The sequence below is a fragment of the Balaenoptera borealis genome (assembly GCF_965194805.1).
Source record: "Balaenoptera borealis genome assembly, chromosome: 9".
NCBI lineage: Eukaryota > Metazoa > Chordata > Mammalia > Artiodactyla > Balaenopteridae > Balaenoptera > Balaenoptera borealis.
Window position 1 is genome coordinate 59,574,350 of NC_138873.1, and position 20,708 is coordinate 59,595,057.

General features: G+C 39.7%; 1 protein-coding gene and 1 long non-coding RNA gene across 3 annotated transcripts in view; one reads left to right on the forward strand and one right to left on the reverse strand.

The window, feature by feature from the left end:
- Window positions 1–20,708, reverse strand: part of LOC309634829 — a 346,981-nt gene that overhangs the window by 205,157 nt on the left and 121,116 nt on the right. The window lies entirely within an intron of this gene.
- Window positions 15,510–20,708, forward strand: part of FBXL4 (F-box and leucine rich repeat protein 4) — a 70,410-nt gene continuing 65,211 nt past the window's right edge. For both annotated transcript variants that reach the window (XM_082405235.1, XM_082405236.1), the window contains exon 1: window positions 15,510–15,659. The gene's annotated coding sequence lies outside the window, so the exon portion shown is untranslated. The remainder of the gene's footprint in view (window positions 15,660–20,708) is intronic.

Below are 20,708 nucleotides of genomic sequence, written 5' to 3' on the forward strand. Positions count from 1 at the left end.
TCCTGCACATTTTTGAGGAGTAGTTCTGTGACAACTTTATTTTTTACATGAAAATTGATTTATTTAGATTTTCTACCTCGTCAAGGGCCAATTTTGGTAATTTATATTTTCTTAGACTACTGTTCATTTCTTTCTGATTTTATTATTATAGAAATGTGCAAAGTATTTTCTTGGAGTTCTTTTAATATCCTTTCTGTTCTCTTTTTCATTTCTGTCTTTGTGTATAGGGTACTTCTGGCAGCATAATTGCTTTTTGTATGATTGTTAGAAGTCAAGTCATTTTTAGATAAATTCTTTAGATAAAGTCCTATACATACAGTGTTATGAATTGGAGCTCTGGTCCTAATCATGCTATAAAAATACCAATGTTAATCATAAAGTAAATGCAAGGAAATTATAAAATATAGTTAATTAGAAGCAAATATTTATAAATTCATAAAACAAATATTTACAATAAAATATATATTGCAAATATCCCATTTTGAGGATTTTTCTCTGTGGAATTTCTTTAAATGAATTCAGAAAGTTTGGATTGAGATTGTTTTTCTTTGTTTCTTGAAAGGTTCCTTGAAGCAAATACAGATGCTCTTCATTGATCAAGGTAAGATCTTCTGCCTTGAGAATTCCACTGTGCAGGGTTTTTGAATGGTAAATTCTGGAAGGTAGGGCTATTTTCATGATAATTCTATATGACTGATCCTAGGGTACAAGAGGTAGAGATGAATCTGGACAGAGAGGCAGAGAGCAGTTCATGATGTGTCCTATATGTTATGTACCATCTACAAAATTTTGGGCTAGATCCTTGTAAACAATGGAGAGTCATTGAAGAGTTTTAACCATTTGTGTAGTGTGATCATATTGCATTTTATAAATATAACTCTGCCAATATGAGGCATGGATTAGAAGAAAGAAAGCATGAAGGCAGAGAGACCAGTTAAGAAGTCAGGGAAATGACTTAGGAGACAGAAGAGATAGATTCAAACAATATTTAAAAGGTGAAATGGCAAGTCTTAGAGACCAATTAAATGTGAAGGGTGGGGTAAAGGAAGATATTTAGATTGGTTTCCAGATCACTCATGGCCAGAATGATTGGGTGAATGACGGTATCATTTGTTAAGGTAATTTGGAAAAGGAACAGGTGTTAGTGGGAAGGTGATAAATTGCTTTGCACATATTGAATGTTCAATGAATGTTCTATGGAACATTCAAGAAGAGCTGTGTGTGGGAGCCAGCTGTATATACTAGTCTAAAATTCAGCAGAGAGGTTTGAGCTGGATCATGAATTCTGGCACGATTAGAATACACTAACCAAAAGCATGAGATGAGTTTGCCTAGAGACTGTTTTGTGGAAGAATGAAGAGGGCCAGGACCAAACCCTGGGAAATACCACAGTTTAAAAACCATTATATTTATTTATTTATTTTAAAATATTTATTTACTTATTTATTTACTTTTGGCTGTGTGGGTCTTCGTTGCTGCACGCAGGCTTTCTCTAGCTGCAGCGAGTGGGGGCTACTCTTTGTTGTGGTGCATGGGCTTCTCATTGCAGTGGCTTCTCTTTGTTGCAGAGTATGAGCTCTAGGCACATGGGCTTCAGTAGTTGCGGCACATGGGCTCAGTAGTTGTGGCGCACGGGCTTAGTTGCTCTGTGGCATGTGGGATCTTCCCGGACCAGGGATGGAACCCGTGTCCCCTGCATTGGCAGGTGGATTTTTAACCACTGCACCATGAGGGAAGTCCCAAAACCATTACATTTAAATAAAGTGTTTTCATCACGCCCTCCCAAAATTCGGTCCTCTCTTCTGATGAATATGTTTTCAAGCACTTAGGCTCAAACCTTCAGGTCATATTCCTTCCTCTCCTTCTGAGTCTATTCTTTTCAAGTGTCTCCTCTCTGACCCTTACTCTCCATTCTCCCTGCCCCTTCCCTAGACCCCTAATGTCACCCACCTGGCACGAGCCCTCCAGCCTCAGATAAGGCTCTCTTATCTGAGATCATCGGGGCCAATGGCTTTCAATGTTATTTTTAAGTCTGTTTAAGCAGGGAATTGTAAAAATAATGACACTCAGATACCTTATGAACATATAAATGTACACTCACTCATCTTTCGATGTAGCTGTAACATTTTCCTGACTGTTGATCCATTTATGGCTATTCTTTATTGTCCTCTTAAAAGCTACATCCATAGTGAATAATAATAGTAATAATAATAATAATAATAATAATAATAATAACAACAGCCCTTCTTTAACACTTTCAATGTAGCAGATACTCTTGTATGCACTTCAAAAAATTTAAACTCTATTAATCCTTACTGCAGACTCTGAGGTAGGTACTATTAGTAACCTGATTTTACAGATAAGAAAACTGAGGCACATAAAGGCTAGGTAAGTCTCATAGACAGCAAATAATAGAACTGGAATTGGATTTAATAAGTTTAGCTCTATAGGCTCTTACTTGCTGCGCTACACTCTGAAAGTGCAAAACTCTTACAAAGTAACTTGACAATGGACTCTTTCTAGATGTTCATTTTCCCCCCCTATCTTTTACCTGTCTCACCCACCCTTAATCTTACAGCATTTATTACACTCTTATTTAGTCTTTCCCAAAGCAGGTAGTTTCGTTTTTACAGAAACTACCACCCTCTTTCCTTTTGCACTCATAATTAACTTTGTCTTAAAATATTTAAATTATGTAATTGCAACTAAAGTTCATACACAACTTTGGGAACAAATATCATGACTCTTGGTCAGCAAGCAACTCCTCTGGAAAGAGGAAGAACACAAGGGCGTGTTTGGATATGTCTTCCTGGTCTCCGCATCCAGTGATTTGAGACACAGCATTGAGAGCAGAGATTAATGAGGCATTTCAGTTACGAGGGGGTCAGTTAAGAGAACTGCTTTCTCTCAATTTCCAGTGTCTTGCTATTCTGATCCATTCTGCCCAGGGCTTTCAGAGTGAGTCATTTTCCTAAATGATTAAGTCACTCACCTGATCGAAAACATGCAGCCGTTTCTCCATTGCCACAGAACAAAGTCTTGAGTCCAACAGAAAACCTAAATTCTCAGCATAAAGTCTTCCGTGATTTATCCCAGACTGATCTCGGGTGGCCTGGGCCTGCAGCGGCTTGAAGCAGGGTTTCAGTTCCCGGCCAGTGATTGAGGTCTGGTCGTGGCGGTGAGAGCACCGAATCCCAGCCACTAGACCAGTGGTCAGTGACAAAGCCCTGGCCCTACAGCTTTGCAGAAAAAGAATTCCCACAAAGACGGAAAGTAGTGAAACAAGTAAAGTATTTATTAGGAGAAAAAAAAAAGAGTACAGTACGTGTGGATGGACACACGGGTGGGCTCAGAGAGAGAGTCGCTCCCTTGAGGCAGTTTGAATCACTGTTATGGGGCATTTCTTCCAGGTTTCCTTTGACCAATTATTTTGATTTGCCTGATTCAAAGTCCGTATTTGGTGGATCTCAGGATCGTCCCACGTGTGCGGGCACATCTCTTTGCCAAGATGGATTCTACCGAAGAGGCCTATGGGTAGTGAACATCAGTTGGCCTCATTCCCTTTTTGACCTCCAAGGAGCCTTTCTGCTCATGTGTAGTCAGGTTTCCTGACTTTGAGAATGAGGAATATGTGGTCTCTTATCTTCTATCTGGGCAGGGCCCAGCCTCCTCTCTCAATTGTCTTATTGTTCCTGGCTCGGAATATCGGTCTCCAGGGAACGAACTCAAACCTTTGCCCTGAGGGCCCATCTATCTCCTGCCTCAAAGCCACCTCTCTAAATACATTTTTCCTCTCCATGCTCCAGGAATATTAATCTGTACTGAGTTTGAGTTTTGCAAACCCATAATCAACTTTATTAATAATTCCCCTAGGCAGCATGTAGGCTTCTTGTTAAGTCCTCTGCCCCCTCTCTTTATTCTAGAAACTGCAACAGCTACAAGGGGTATAGGAAAGGGAAGGAGAAAGGCAGAAACAGAGTACACAGGATCGGTTGTATGAGCTCTCCAAGGCCCTGTGGCAGATTTTCCTGATATGGCTATGGCAATATTTCTGCTTCAGACATGTTCTTAAGAACGTTGCCATTCTTCCCTCCAAGAGGTGGGGTCTCTGTTTTCTCCCTGTGATTTGGGACAGGAACTTGTAACCACTTCTGCAATGTAATGCTATATAACTTCCAAAGCTGGGGTATAGAAAGGATATAGTCTACATATGGCTCTCTCCCTTAGGATGCTTGTCCTTTGAACTCTGCCACCATATTGTGATGAACTCAAACTAGCTTTTTAGCCTAGAGACCATATGCAGAAGCCCAAGTGGAGAGGAACTCCAGGCCCCAGCTGACAGCCAGTATTAACTGCACAACATGTGAGTGAATGAGCCTCCAGATGATTTCAGCCCTCAGCTTTGCAGTCTTCCAGCTGGGGCCCAGAAAGTATAGAACAGAGGCAAGCCGACCCCACTCTACTCTGTCCAAAACCTGATCCACAGAATCTGTGAGCATAATAAATTGTTGTTTTTCTCCACCAACTTTTGGAGTAATTTGTTATGCAGTCATAGTAAGTGAAACAGGCCCTTTGTACAAATAAGTAGATAAATAGGGGTCCTCGTCCCATAATTTTGAGTTAGAAATGGTTGGAGAAGCCCCTCCCTCTGAGGACTACTTGCTCAATGTTTTTATCCCCAAGTCCTACTGCCCTTTACTACCGGCTTCCACCGGAGTATGAAGTGGAACTGGGGGCCTGGACTTGTAGTCTCAGCCAACAGCCCCTCACCCCAGGGGCCTCCTGTGCCTCCCCCCACCATCTTCCCTGTGCTCCGATTTTGTCAGATGGCCGCCAGCACAGTATCGCTGGATGATTCTTTCTTCCTTCTGTGAATTCCTTAAGCTCCTGCTTAACGTTGACTGTGTTGGTTAATGCCAACCTCAGTTATCTTAGGCCATTAGAAGCAGTGAAATTAGAGTGTATGTGCTCCCCAGAAAATCACTTCTGCTTTAGAACTTCTTCACATACCAATCTGTGTTCAATAACAATATTTTCACAACATTGATCAAAAGGGGGCAAAATGATCACAGTATGCTGTGGGTAAAAAAAGGGTTGGCGATATTTTGCTACTCTTGGCAACTCTCTCCTATCACTAGTCCCCCAAAACTCTTCCTGCCTCTTTTTCCCCTGCAGGCTCTTCTTCACGTCCTTGCCTTTGCCTGGAAATCCTGGAATTTTACCTATCTTTTTTAGCTCAGTTCAACACACCAACTCCTTTAAGTAGCCATGCTTGGTGGCATCTTATCCAACATTATGCTCCTTCAGAATTTTGTTTATAATGCTTTTAAATCCTCTTCTTGTGATTAACATATCTGTAGATATGGATTATGTCCTTGGCTAGGGAGTGAGGTCTTTGTTAGTGTTTATGTCCTCTGCACTTAGCAGAATACCTTTCACATAAGAGATCCACAACACAAGTTTGTTGACTTAAATTTCTGAGTTAAATTTCTAAATGACAAGGAATGGTGAAATATTATAATAAGGTTATAATAGTATAATAAGGTTTATATGATATGTATTTATTATATATGATTGTAAGCTTCAGAAATTTAAAACTGATTGGAGTCTTTGAGTCTGGTGTGTATGTGTATGTGTGTGAATAGATACATATGTAAGTATAAAAATATATATATATATATTTACATGCAATGTAAATTAGTGTCTCATTTCCTTCACATTTCTATAAATTATTGTTCCCACTATTTGGGCTTAACTTTGTATTTAATTTCAGAAAAGTCTTCAAGGGACTTACCTGGGAGAACCAAGGAATTTTAATGATGGCAAGTTATCACACACACCTAGTGTTTAATCTGGATAGTTGGTAGAAGTGTACCCTAATTATTTGGTTCTGATTAAGAATTAATAAACGCTTACAGCAGCTGAATGTGAAAATTTGAACATGGAAAGTGATAAAAAATATGACAAGAGGGAGCAAGAAAAAAATGTTAACTTTTAAAAATATTTATTTATTTATTTTTGGCTGCATTGGGTCTTCATTGCTGCGCGCAGGCTTTCTCTAGTTGCGGCGAGTGGGGGCTACTTTTCGCTGCGGTGCATGGGCGTCTCATTGCAATGGCTTCTCTTGTTGCGGAGCACAGGCTCTAGGTGTGCAGGCTTCAGTAGTTGTGGCTCGCGGGCTCTAGAGCGCAGGCTCAGTAGTCGTGGTGCATGGGCTTAGCTGCTTCGAGGCATGTGGGATCTTCCCAGACCAGGGATCGAACTCGTGTCCCCTGCATTGGCAGGTGGATTCTTAACCACTGTGCCACCAAGGAAGCCCAATGTTAATGTTTTAACATAGCTTTTACTTTAAGTTAAAAAGTGTTATTAGCATATTTCTATTTCAAAATATTTGCTAGAATGAATAGCTTCTACTTTGGAAGTGAGATAAACTACATAAAATAATTGTTTAGAAAAAGTACACATGAATGAATTGTTCCTTACTAACAATATGATATACATCTTCCATTCAAAGATATTAATATCAGTCCTTTCTTTATGCAAAACTTTTTCCAGCTACAGCATTTCAATTAACATACCCATCTATTTCCATATGAACAGGGATCTGTGCTAATTTTACACTAATTTCTAAGATGAATAATTGAGATATTGGATGCAACGCCTCAAAAAACTGAATCTTGTTTGGTGCTTGAAGTAACAAGTCCTGAGCCGTGAGTTAATCAAGAAAACTATAGATAGGTCTTCATTAACATACCAAGAATCAGCCCACCAATAACGAAATCACTGAACATGCACATTTAATGGTGCAAAATTCAATCACATTTAACTCAGCCTGAAAATATCAGTATCTTAATAATTCCTTGTGTTTATATAGATGAGAAACATTCCTGTGGAGAGAGCAAAGTTCTTTTGCATATCTTGATTAACCACATTTAAGAGCAAGTGCCATTATCCGCACTTGACAAAATATCAAAAAGGTGAAGTAACTTAGCCAAGGTCACACTGACAGAGAGAGATCTAAATCAGCTCTAGACATCTTGGCTGCAATTAACACTCTCCTGAATCCAGAAATAAACAACACAAAATATATTTCTATACTTGCATGCTTCCAAGATATTATAAGGTCTCAAATGGTACTGTCACCCACCTGTGCCTCCCTCCCAGTGTTATATGCAATGAGTGAGGAAGTGTGGAAAGCAAAGGAGGCACCTGCCAGCAGTTTTGGAGCCTTGATTCTGGAAAAGGATGTAAATGGAAACCAGAGACACATCTATGTACCCAACTATTTTGAGCTGTGGCTTGGTCATAAACATTCTATAGCATGGTTCAAGGGTGCTGTAACGTGATCCTTTGTGACCATGGAATCAGGCACAAAGCACCCAGTCATAATATGGACCCCTTTAAAAACGCTAGAGGATGAAGGTTGCCATGTATGTGGTGCTGAGGAGCCCCAGATGCTGGTCAGTCATGGAATAAGGAGTAGAGGAAGTCTGAAAGGGAGGTGAAATTGGCAGAGTTGTCCTAGGCTCTTGGTATGTCCCCAGTCCTTCCTCAGATGTAATTTTGCGGCCTGGTTGGTACTTGTGTCTGGATCGAGAAATAGTTAAAAAAAAAAAAAAAAAAAGAGAGAGAGAAGGAAAGAAAAGAAAAACTCAGATTAGAAGTTAGGGTTGATACTAGATCTGGATTGGAAAATAAAAGGTACATCTGTCCTCATTCCTCTGTCCTGTGGCACTGGAAGTGAAACTCATTTGTCACCCTGGACTAGATGCTCTTTAGAAATCCTTCTAGTTATATCATTTTCGTATCCTGCTTAAGTAAAGAGCTTTTGAAAATTACAGAGCAAAAAATTTTTTTCCCAAATGCTCTAGTCTGTTAATTACCCTCTCTGAATGCGTGAAAGTGTGATTGTTTTCTTAAAGGTATAACTTAAGGCAGCTATAGCACTACAAGGTCATCTCAAGAGGAACAGGTAAAAGAGCAAGATGTCCTCTGTTTAGATACGTCAATATCTAAAAAAAAAAGCTCACAGAGAATGTCAACTGACTGATTCAACACATTTCCAGAAGATGAAGGTATATTAGAATCCTGAAGAAAACAAGGCAGAGAAAACTTTGCTCATTAATCAGCAATTACTGCTAGCTAGTCAATATCACAGGTTTGATAAAGTGCCAGAGCCCACTGATGGTATGAGAACATTAAGTCTTTGGTCACAAAGTCACAGCAAGACCTCGTTTAGATTTACTTTGGAGCTGTCTGGGCTTGGAGCTGTTGCTGTGAATAACAAATCTGATATTTTTCTTATGCCCCCATTTCTGTGCTGCACTTGCACTTGGTGAAAACAAAAGCAGGCCAGAGCAGAATAGCAGCTAGAGATTGGCATTACTGGTTGAGAACTTTGACACGTAGAAAGCTAAACTGATCCAGCTCATGTAGTCTTGGCACATGCCAGAATTCGATCTCCAAAACTCTGCTAATACTGGCTGTCGGCTTCCTCGATTACCTTGAAAGATGGGCCAGCTACAGTCTTCTGAGACTAAAGGGATACCCACTTGGGCTATCACCTCATAGATATTTCTCTTGCACCGGCCTTTTCAGTAAAATGAAAATAGAATCTAGATTACCTCCCCCTATTCCCAAGGAAATTTAAAACCATCTAAAGGAGTGACACACACATTTAACAAGATTCTATCCACTTACTACCTTATTCAAGACTTCAGTTGAAGTTGAGATATTGCTCTGTAATATTGGTGCTTGGTCATGCTAAATCATCATAGGTCAGATACAATATTCGCAAGTGAAATGGCCTAAAGCTTTCTATTCAAAGTGTAGTTCAAGGCTTTGTAGCATCCATATAGCCTGGGGATTGTTACAAGTTCAGAACTCAAGCTCCACCCAAAATCAGAATCTGTATTTTAACGTGATACCCAGGAGACTCAGATTCACATTAAAGTACTGGCACATACGACTTTTACTATTTTTACGACAAATGGTATTTGTCAGGCGTTCCTTGTGAAAGAATGCCTACTTAGATTCCTACTTGAAGTCAGAAGCACAGACAGAATTGGAATAGAATAAACCACCAAACACAATTTGTATGTAAGGTCCAACTCTCTGTCTAAATGAACATAAATTCTTATTAGTGGGAGAATAAATAGTGATATTGTCCTTACCAAAAAATGGCCCCTCCCGTCTTCAAAATATGACCTTCACAGAAAGTAGCTTAAAACCCCACTCTTCTGAATTTCAAATACTTGTGTTGTTTCCCTAAAGAGGTACTTTTCAGTGACTGCATTCAGCTTGCTTCCTAGCTGCACTAAAGGCTATGGAAAAATATTCATTACTAGGGAAATAGGACATACAAATATGAAATTAGCTCAAGACCTCTCATCCTATAAAATAGTCCAACACTATATGAATAGCTATCTACTTAGTAAATAAAGTGCTCGGTTCCATAACAGATTGATCCTGGCTGACCATTGTTAAATCTTGTCTGGCCTGTCTCCAAGACGTTTGTGTTGTCCTGGCAGCCGCAGGTGTTCTCAGGGGGCAGGAGACCAAGAGGAGGGAGGAAGGGGGAACGCTGCCAGCAGCCCATCCTGGATTCTCACCCTCTTCTTTTAGTGACTTGCTTTGTGAGTCATTTAACTTGGAGGAAAGACCCCCTACTCTAAAGCAATCAGATCTGTCACCATTAAAGGCTGAAATGATAAGCAAGAAAAAAAATAGCAGAAAGATAGTGTATAATAGGAACTTTATCCTTGGTAACATTTTGAGGAACCCATTAAAGAAGAAAGTCAATTTCTCCTCAAAACTTGGAAAACTTCTACCAATTTATAACCAGAAGAAAGAGAGAGAGAAAAAAAGAAAGCTACTTTTAAATTTATTTTCTATGTTTCTTTGACATAGAGGAATTTTTCCCAATAATAAGGCACTGAGGATTCTAACCAAGAAATCTCAAACAGTTATAGTATCACAAAGGATGATACTTACAGATACACTTTTAGGGTGCTTCTTGCCAGATGATGTTTGTCTGCTCACACACCATCCAGAAGAGATAATGCTGGATGAAGGAAATAGGTCGTCAATGGGTACTGGGTTTGGGGGAAGCTTTATAATAAAGGTTCACCAATTATTGTAAAGATTTCATTTTAAATTATGCATAATAAATTATTCTTGGTTCATTTGTATTTACTATATAGGTGATATTATTATTATTTTTAAAATAAATTTATTTATTTTATTTATTTATTTTTGGCTGCATTGGGTCTTTGTTGCAGTGCACGGGCTTCTCATTGTGATGGATTCTCTTGTTGCGGAGCATGGGCTCCCGGTGTGCAGGCTTCAGTAGTTGTGGCACATGGGCTCAGTAGTTGTGGCTCACAGGCTCTAGAGTGCAGGCTCAGTAGTTGTGGTGCACGGGCTTAGCTGCTCTGCGGCATGTGGGATATTCCCGGACCAGGGCTTGGACCCGTGTCTCCTGCGTTGGCAGGCAGTTTCTTAACCACTGTGCCACCAGGGAAGTCCCTGTGATATTATTTATATTAACTTGATGGGGAAAATAGTTATGGCTCAATAACAAAAAGAGGATATACTTCTTTATGTTCCAATGGATATACGTAACCTAGAAAAGCATATTTTCATAATTTTCTTTTAAATAAATACATAGATTATATTACAGTGGGGTCAGGATATTCACACTTGTGCCAAAGCACAAATAAATGAATGAATACTGAGTGTTTATCTGGATAATCCAGTCCCCTCAAATCTTCCACTGAGGACAAAATAGTTGTAAGGGATTAAAGACTTTAAATTATATGGAACATTACTACTGAAACTCTCAGTCACATATCACTTTTGCTTTACCTGTATGGACAGAGAATCTTTGCTTTTCTTCTGTCGATTACCATGCCACTCTGTGAATAGACCATAGGGATCTGCCTAATGCAGACACACAGGAGCTCTTTTAAAAGCATCTCCACTTAAAAAAGGAAAAGTAGGAAGGAGAGGGATTGTAGCCTCAACTGGGTTTAGTGGAGGTCCTGACCGCAAGCTTCATTTTCACAGCTGTGTGTTCCATCCATCGTAGAACCACAGGTGTGAAGGTACTTCAGGAAGAGATCTATTCTGTCTACTGTCTCCAGGTGGTATTTCTCCTATATTATTCTTGACCAGTGAGAATCATTTATCCATGCTAAAATTTTAAGTAAATGATTCAAGCTGCAGAAGAAAGAACAGGACAATCAGTATGAGTTAGATAAGTTATTTTAAAAATATATTTTAAAAATATTTTAAAAAATATTTCAAGATATCCCTTCAAGACCTGTGTAGATTGTCTAAAGTTTTATCTGGTTAGTTTAAACCATCTTACTGGTTTGTAATTAGTATTCACTTATCAAAGATATTAGAAGTTGTAAGTTAGGAGACCTATATTCAAGTCTTGGCTTTGCCAGCAACTTACCATAAGTCTTTGGGTAAATTACTCACATTTTCTGGGCTTTTCTCACCTCTGGTGACAATGGGAAGGATTAGACTAGAATGAACTTGAAGGTTCTGTTCTGACATTTTGTACTGGAAAGACTCAATTTCTGATCTTCAACACCTTGTAATAAATATTAATAATATTCATACACTGCATACTACTTTATAGCTCACAGATTACTTTCAAATATATGATTTCTTTTAAATCTCTCCAGTGCCTGTGAGTTAGGCACATTTCATAGACCTGAGAACAAGCTCAGAGAAGTTGTAACTTATCCAAGATCACAGAGTTACTTACATAGCAGAGCTAGATAGACAGGTCTTCCTACTCCCAAGTTGAATTTTCTTTCTATTGTATTCAGCTCTTTCAAGGTTATGGTAATATAGAAGCACGATTAGTTTAGTTTTTGTTAAATAATAACATGAAAACGTGGTATCATTAAAAAACAAAAAACAAAAAACAAAAACCCCAAAGCCTCTGGATTTAAAGTCAGAGAACTAAGTTTCATGGACAGTTCTGACACTTTGATTTGGGGAAGTCACCTAACCTCTCTGAGCCCCAGTTTCCTCATCTGTAAAAAACGAGGTTTGGACTACATGACTTTTGGGCTTACTTCTGGCTTAAAATTCTTATTTTCTTCTTAACGGCTACGACTATTTCTAGACTAATTTTGTGATAGATTAATATTAAAGTGAAACTCTTTTCTAGACTGTAAGAGGTTTTAAAAAGTACACTGATAGACCACTTTCACTACCTATTATTCATGCTCTTTGGCCACCTGCAAATTAAAAACCTTGGGCTAATATTACTGACTGAATGCCATTTTCCAACAAACTAGTTAAGATTTCACAGAGGGGTAAATTATTTTGGCTGAGTTATGTAGGAAATGTATGGAGTTGCATTTTCTGAGAGGTCTTGACAGAAGAACTTATTTGGGAACCAACGGCAGAAAACCTAAGGGAGCTCACTATGAAGACATTTGGGGTCCTCTTGGCAGCGTATTGAATGACATCTCTGCCTCCCTGCTATAGTATCTTATTGCCATACTTACTCATTGCCCTGAAAGTTTATAACTGGTAGAAATTTCTTTTTAAGATGAAGAAAAGGGACTTCCCTGGTGGCGCAGTGGTTAAGAATCCACCTGCCAATGCAGGGGACACGGGTTTGAGCCCTGGTCCGGGAAGATCCCACATGCCTCGGAGCAACTAAGCCGGTGCGCCACAACTACTGAGTCTGCGCTCTAGAACCCGCGAGTCACAACTACTGAGCACGTGTGCCAGAACTACTGAAGCCCGAGCGCCTAGAGCCTGTGCTCCGCAACAAGAGAAGCCACTGTGATGAGAAGCCTGCGAACCACAACAAAGAGTAGCTCCCGCTCGCTGCAACTAGAGAAAGCCTGCACTCAGCAACGAAGACCCAATGCAGCCAAAAAGTAAATAAAATAAATAAATAAATAAAAAGATGAAGCAAAATCACTTGAAAATAGCGGAGGGTATGACGGTGAGTGTTCCAAGAGTTAGAGACAAGAGTTTTGAACCTGCTGCTTCTTTGCCCGCCTCCCCATCTGAGCAGAACATTGTAACTTTTGAAGCTAACATAGAATGGATCATAAGCAACTTGCTGAGCTGGTGACTTTATGCACAATTAAGCTTTGTTGGGACTTTCTTTATTTGTAATAGCGCTGTTACGGCGTGGGATGCTATTCAGCTCTAAACAACATTCCATTTAATAACGAGGCATTAGTTCACCCATTAAATCAGTGCCATCATGAACTGATAAGTATCACCCTTTTCCTTGGCCTCACTTGGCTCTTCTGCCCAGCAAACAAAGCACGGCAATGGCATGGCCCTTGAGATGAGAAGGATGGAGGGAGGATAGATTGAACAATGATGATCAAAATTCCATCTACTCACAGAAATGGAACTTTGCCGTGGTCTTTTCCTTTCCTTAAATATAACCTTATATACGTTCCAAGCAGCACTTCAAGTGCCTTTAAAAACAACAGCACCAACTACTACATCTCTTACACACCAAAAAAAAAAAAAAAAAAAGGAAATGTATGGAAAGGAATGCAAAAGATGTGCACTGACAAATATGAGTAAGAATGTTCATAGCAGTATCACTTGTAATAATCAAAACTAAAAACAGCTCAATGTCCATCAGGAGTAGAATAGATAAATAACTTAACGGTATATTTGTACAACAGAAACTCGAGAAACTACCACTACACTCAACAGTGTGAATAACTCTCACAAACCTAATTTTGAGAGAAAGAAACCAGATTCAAAAGAGTGTACAGATAGTGTATGAATCCATCTACATAAAGGCAGAAGTTAGCAAAACGAATCTCTGGTATTAGAAGTCAGGATAATGGTTACCTTTGAGGAGGAGTAAAGGGTAGAGATTTAGAAGAGCAAGGAGAGGCTTCTGAGTGCTAGTAATTAGTTTTTTTAATCTGAGTGATGAATACATGTGTATGTTCACTTTTCATTGAACTCTGCATTATATTTTGTGTCTTTTTCTAAAGACATTTTTTACTTCAATGAAAAGTTTATTTAGAAATTATATGAGAAATGAGAAACTGTTTTAGTAAGACTGAGTGAGTGCTCTATGGACATCAGCTCAATTAAGTCTAGCTGGCAACCATAAACAGTCAGTTTCATTTACTTACAATTAATTTATTATTTGTAATCCATTCTTTATTTTAGAATAAATCGAGATTTACAGAAAAGTTGCAAAGATGATACAGAGAGTTCCCTTATATCACTCATCCATTTTCCTTTTATTGTTAATATTTTATGTTACAATAGTACCTTTGTTACAACTAAGAAACCAGCACTGGTACATCACTATTAACTAAATTCCACTCTTTATTCTAGTAGAACTAGATTTCCCACTAATGTTCTTTTCATGTTCCAGGATCCCATTCGAAATACCATGTTACATTTAGTGGTCCTGTCTCCTAAGGGAGAGGGCTCTGGTCTGTGACGATTTCTCAGTTTTTCTTCTTTTTTTGTTTTCATTAACTTGGCATTTAGTTCAGGCTTTTTATAGGATACCTGGGCTTTCTGCTGTTTTCTCAAGGTTAGACAGGGTTTACAGGTTTTGAGGAAGACTATCACAGAGATGAAGTACCCTTTTCATCTCACCACATCAAGGCACATGCTATCAACTTGGCTTATCACTCACTAATCGTGTTAACTTCCATCTGGCCAAGGAAGTGTTTCCCAGCTTTCTCCACAATGAAGCTATTTTCCCCTCCTTTCCATATTCTTTGCAAGCAAGTCACCAAGTGCTGGCCACACTCAAGGAGAGTTGAGGGTGGAATGGGGATTAAGCTTCAATTCTGTTAAAAATTTTCCATTTTTATATACAATTTATACTGCACATCATGTATTAGCTCAGTTCATGTATTAATTTATAAATAAATATCATTATTTTGCCTCTTTAGGAGCAATTAGATAGCAAGTAATGTGTAGGTCAACCTTTCTTCATTATTAAATGTTTTCCATCTTAATGGAAACCTTGCAATATGCAAGATAAATATGCAAACTAAAAAAAGGGTAATATTGTATCTACTCAAAATACATTAAAATGATTAAGGGAGACCGTGAGAGCATCTTCTTCAACAGAGGTAATGATCACGGCCTTCGGAATGTTGGGAGGGAGATGAGCCTGCAGGAAGGACTTCTATCTGGGACAGAAGAGGTTTGCAAACTTGATGAATTATGCCTTTAGAGCGCCTATAACTTTCGTTCCACTTTTCCTCTGAGAACCTTAACATCAGTAATCCCTGTGCATCCCCTGACCCAACAACTCTAGACTGGAGAAGTCCTAGCAGGCCGATAAGAGGAAGAGATTATTTCCACAGTACATCTGCAACCGCTGCCTTCTGGGGAGTAACGGGCAATTTGTAGGGTACGACTCCGGCAGGGAAGGCAGTAGGAAGCTCCTCCCCTCGGCCTAGGAGGGGCGGTCCAGACGCCGCCGTGGCCCCGCCCCGTCCCTGGCCCCGCCCCTCCGCGCAGCCTGCGCTTCTTCCTTCCGGGTCGTGCTCGGCCGGGCGTGCCGTTGCGCCGCTGCGCGGAGCCTGGCAGTCGCCCCCGCGCCCCGGCCTCCCCGCGCAGGCTGGTCGCTGGTGGAGCCTACGGCGCGCGCCTCTACCGGACCCTGCAGGGTACGGCCCTTCCTTTACTTCTCTCTCCTGCGGGTCTCCGTCTTCCTCTTTCGGTGCTGGGGCTGGGCTGGGCCCGGGCGGAGCCGCGCTTCGGGGAGCCCGGGCGCCCGGCAGAGGTTCCCTCCCCGGCCTTACTGGCCCCGCCGCCCGCCTGCGCTTGCGGGGCTTGCTGGTGACCCTGCAAACAGCTTACTTGCTTCGGGCGCTGCTTCTCTGCTCGACTGTCTGCCGGGCGTGAGGCGTCGCCCAGTGCGCGCGGCGCAGGGTTGTTTACACCGCGGGGTTGGCGGGTAGTGCTGACCCTGCAGCCCCGAGTTGGCCACCTGCCCGCCTGTGTACTTGCTGGCTCCTGCGCGTGCTTCCTTGATTTCTTTTTGGCACCCGATGGTTTTTACCTAACCAGGCCCATGTCTTAATTCAGGACTGCCACGAGATACCCGGCAGCAGCTCTGTTCCTATGTTTTAGGGATATCCTTAGACTACAGTGTGATGATGAACATCCACTTGGCCTCCTTGTCAGCATGTTTGCAGTGGGAGTGGTTTTGGATTTCTTTGATGGTTTCCCGAATGCTCGTTGCCACAAAGCCTCGCTTGCAGTCACAAATTAAAATATACAAATAACTAGAAAGTCAAGATGCTATAAACCTGTGGTCAGGTAGTTGCGTTGGCAAGGATGCTGTGTCTGGCTTTATGCCCCGGAGGACTCACGGCAGGTGTGGGGATCTTGCCTGCTTTGGTCTGTTAGAGGACACAAGCTGCTTTTACTGCTTCTTGGTATTCTTAAGTTCAGAATATAAGTACATTTTTTCCCCCTTAAAGCTCACTTCATTGCTTCTGTTGTCCTATATTACATATTGTACCTGTTGGTTGAGTAGAGAGAGATTTTCCAGAGACATCAGTGCTTCTCTAGCCCTTTATTAGATACTAAGTTTTTTGGGGAAAGGGACATGTCCTTATTTTTCTAGTGACAGTATGCATCACCCCGTAGTAGGTGTTCTACTCGTTCATTGAATTGGATCCTTCGTTCCACACTTCCTTTCTGAGTACCATATCTTTTCTTTTCTTTCTCTCTCTTTCTCTCTTTTTTTCTTTTTACTACTGTCCCAAATTTTGGCTTTTCTGAGTCCTGCATTTTCATACTCTTCCTTTCTGTTATGGACTTGAAAATCAGAGAGGTCAGCTCTATGTAAGATGGTTAATTCCTTTTTACTAGTGCCGCGATCCAGTAATGCAATTACAGTCCTCTGTACAGTGACATCGTAAAATGTTGCTGTTTATCTTTTACTTCTAAATATGGCCAGTTAACAAAAACCGCCCTTTCTTTCTTTACTGGGTTAGTCTCATTGCCTCATCCTCTTAAATTTTGCTGTGATCAACATAATCGGTTTTAACTTCATGGATCTAACTCTGATATCCTCTGAAGAAAGACCTTTTGCCACGTGAATTGTATGTAAGTGTCCTCCTCTGTTTTCTTCTAGTACTTTTAATGGTCTTATTCTTTTTTTTTTTTTAAATTTTATTTATTTATTTATTTATTTATTTATGGCTGTGTTGGGTCTTTGTTTCTGTGCGAGGGCTTTCTCTAGTTGTGGCAAGTGGGGGCCACTCTTCATCGCGGTGCGCGGGCCTCTCACTATCGCGGCCTCTCTTCTTGCGGAGCACAGGCTCCAGATGCACAGGCTCCAGACGCGCAGGCTCAGTAGTTGTGGCTCACGGGCCTAGTTGCTCCACGGCATGTGGGAATCTTCCCAGACCAGGGCTCGAACCCGTGTCCCCTGCACTGGCAGGCAGATTCTCAACCACTGCGCCACCAGGGAAGCCCAATGGTCTTATTCTTCATATTGAAATCTTTAACCTACCTCAATTATATTTTAGTATAAGGATGGAATTAAGGCCCTTTTTTTCCTCTCTCGTAGTTGTTAGTCATTGTCCCCGTCATCATTTGTTGAATTCTGTTTTTCCCTACTGATGGCAAGTACTGTATTTATCTGAGGTCCTAATTGTTGTATATTCTTGGGACTTTTTCTAAATTAATGTTTAGCAGTCTCTGGCTTCCTGTACTGATACCATGCTGGTCTTATTACTTTAGCTTTATAATGTGTTTTAGTGTCTAGTGATTCAAACAGTACCTAAATATTTTTGGAATGGACACATTTAGTGAGGGTAAGTTGATTTCCTTTTTTACCCCTTCCTCCCTACTTCACCCCCTCCTTAAAGTTTCTTGCCTCTTGTTGAAATTATTTTTTAGCTTGCCTTTCTCATGGTCAGTTGAGTCATTAACCATTGTTAAATAAATCCCTTCTCTTGCTAACTCACAGCTCGCCATGTTAGAGTTGCTCCTCAGAGATGTACCTAGAAAAGCAGCGTGATTCAAATCTGCATGTCTTTTGACTTTGCATTGTGTACTAGTAAGTGGAGTGTGTCTCTCCTCATCAGCTGTGACTCGGGATGTTCTGTACCTGGTTTCAGTAGCTCTAAGGGATAAATGCCTATAGAAGTGATCCCTGGGACTGCACCATGCCCATTTGTATTTTACTATCCCAGTTGAACATCTTAAACGTAATGAATTTTCAAGTGTTGCTATAATAGATACTTAGAAATGTTATTAGATCATAAAATAAATGTATACGTTCTTTAAAAAAAAGTCAAGTAATACAGAAATAGCCAAAGGGGAAAGTAAAAGTGTGGTATGCCCATCTATCTGGTAACCCCATTTCCCAGAGATCATCACTGTTTAATCACTTGTTCTCTTTCCTTCCAGACATTAAAAATACATGTGTATAAGCCTATGTGTGTTTCATAACTGGCAGTATACTACATATAATTTTCATTAACTGCCAGTTAGTAATAATTGATGAACATCTTTCTGTGTCAGTGCATATAACGTTATCTTTTTAAAGTATTTTGATATTTCATTGTAGGAATAACCCAAAATTTATTTAACCAATCCTCTGGTGATATTTAGGCTATTCCAAATTTATTTCTGTTAGAAACAAAGCCTCAGGGATTACTTTTGTGTGCACGTATTTGCACATTTACTTAGTTCCTTAGTGTGAATGCTTAGACATGGAATTGCTGGGTCAAAGGCTATATACGTTTTAAAATTATGATAGATTGTTCCATATTTCTCTTCAAAAGGTTGTCATAAGAGTAAATTTATACAATTTCTGAGAATGCTGTCTGCTGTTGCTGTATCATTGCCAGGAATTGTCAAGACTGAGTTTTACCCTACTTGCAAGCTCATAGTTTCATGGTTGCTGGTAGAAGACATGAGATCCTGGGTCAGAGACAAAGCACAGCAATAACAGTAGCCAGAGGATCATCATTGTTTTGTGCCATTTCCTTGAACCCTAATTTCCACAGGGTGATGTGATGAGGGTCAGATGATTCTAGCACATGCAGTAGATTGCATTACAAGAGAGGAACCCTGAGCTTAGGGAACCTGACTCGTTCAGGCTGCAAGTAAACCTGCCTAACCTTTGCCCTAGAGAGAGACATTATCTTTATTATGCTGGATAGTAAAAAAAAAACAAAACCTTCCCTCTACTCCAGAGGGAGACCTCTCTTTATCTGCCAACAATGTTTGCTGTATAAATACCCTTGAAAGGATAATTTGGAACAGAGATTATCAGTGACCCTGCTTATAGGCTATGCAGAAATGTGAGAGACCTGTGAAGAATTTTCCTGAAAAACAAATCACTGCTAAAATGATATCATTTTTTACATTTTAGTAATTTTATGGATGAAAAGTAGTATTTTTACTGTTTTAATTTTGCATTTTTCTGCTTATTGATGGAGTTGAATATCTGTAAATGTTTTGTTACTTACCTGTTCATATTCTTTGCTTACTTTTCTGTTGAAGTGTTCCTCTTTTCCTTACTGATTTGTAATAGCTCTTTACATGCCATGCTATCAATGACCTGGTACACCATTTGCTAGTATTTTTTTTATAGTTTATTCTTTAAATGCTGTTTCTGGGAGCTTTTGCCATGTAGCAATCTTTAATATGTATGTTGTCAGTTCTGTGTTCTCTTCCTTTATGGCCTCCTGAGTTTCCATTCCAAGGTTTTTAAAATACTCTTTGTACATATTCTCTTATTGGATATTTTGTATTATATGTTTAGATTTTTAAAAAATGGTTGCTTTGATAATATAGTTGACCAGTGAATAACATAGATTTGAATTGCATTTGCTAGTATGACGTGGATTTTTTTCAATAGTAAATGCTCAGTACTACACAGTCCACTGTTGGTTGAATCTGCAGATGCAAAACTGAGGATAAGGAGAAACTGTGTATATGCAGGGCCAACTATAAGTTATACATGGATTTTCAACTGCACAGAGGTCCCATGCGCCTAACCCCTGCGTTGTTCAAGGATCAACTGTATTCTAAATTTACTTTTCTAAATGTATGGACATTTTCCCAAAACACTTTTGATAAGCTGTCCTTTCCCTGTTTTTGGTTTGACACATTCATTGTACTATATCCTTATTTACTGTTTTCTCAAAACTGACAAATCAGTAAGCAAAATATATTAGTCTCTTACTGTGACTGTGAATTTGGTTGTATTCATCCTTAAAGATGTTTGTTGTTAGTGGATTTTAATCTTATAAAATATAAATTTTTTTTGTTCTGTTTAATGATTTCTGATATTACTGTTGCCATCTCTGTCAGTTTTGTGTATACTGGATAGATCTTTATTGCCCATATGTTTCTTTCAGTTATTCTACATCATTTTGCTTTACTTGCCTCTCTTATAAATGTAAAACATCATCTAGCTAGACTTTCATTTTTCCTTAAAACCTTCCCCCCTCCCAACTTGAAAGTTTGTCTTTATTTATTATTTATTTTGCTTTGTTAGAAAACTTTTTTAAAAAGATAATTATAGATTCACAAGCACTTAAAAGAAATTATACAGGAAGATCTTGTGTATATACTTCACCCAGTTTCTTCCTGTGGTAACATCTTGCATAACTATAGCACAGTAGTACATGCAGGAAATTGACATTGACACAATCTGCACACTTTACTCAGATTTCATCAGTTTT